Here is a 750-nt window from a genome sequence, read left to right as displayed (position 1 = left end):
AGAAACTCAGAGATCCCTCCTCACGGGGTCCACGGCACTAAAATAATAAAAGAAACAAAGAATATGTGATGAGCAGATCATACACGTCTCAATGCATCTTTCTAGACACAATGTCTACAAACACAAAATAAAAAAAGTCTAAAATCATCTATAGCTTAATAATTACTCAATATTACAAGAAAAAACAGACTTGATTAAGCAGTGCTGTAATTTTTCGTGGTAGCACTGAACATCATTGCCCCCTTGTTTTTTCTGGGCTTGACCCCTCAACCCGTCAGGCTGGCTCTTGAATGCTGAAACATGCCCAAATAATTTGATGAAGTATGTTCCGCAATTACCCCGTTGGCCCCTTCCAGCGTTAATAACATGATGTGTCTTTTACCTTGTAGGCCTGTGCGTCTCGCTGCAATTAGTGGCCCTGAGCGAAGTCTGTTCTGGGGGGGGGGGGGGGGGACAAATTAGTGGCGGAGTGGGCCGGTGTCTGTCACTTCTGATTTGCCCAAGGGGGACAAAGAGCCCCGACCTGTGCCCCACTTTCACACATCCCTGACCGGATAACAAGGGAACAAAGCAAGCCTCCGCAAAGCAAGGGGACAAGATGGCTGTGAAGGCACCTTCCCACAGAGACAAGAGGCTGAGGCTAGCTTTGAGGCCTGCTGCAAAGATGATGCCTGCTGCAAAGATGATGCCTCAAAACATATCAGGTGGAATCGCTTTCAAACACTTTAGAAAAAAGAACGGTACAAAGAG

The sequence above is a fragment of the Barbus barbus genome (genome assembly GCF_936440315.1).
Source record: "Barbus barbus genome assembly, chromosome: 18".
Classification (NCBI taxonomy): domain Eukaryota; kingdom Metazoa; phylum Chordata; class Actinopteri; order Cypriniformes; family Cyprinidae; genus Barbus; species Barbus barbus.
This window is presented reverse-complemented; position numbering follows the sequence as displayed.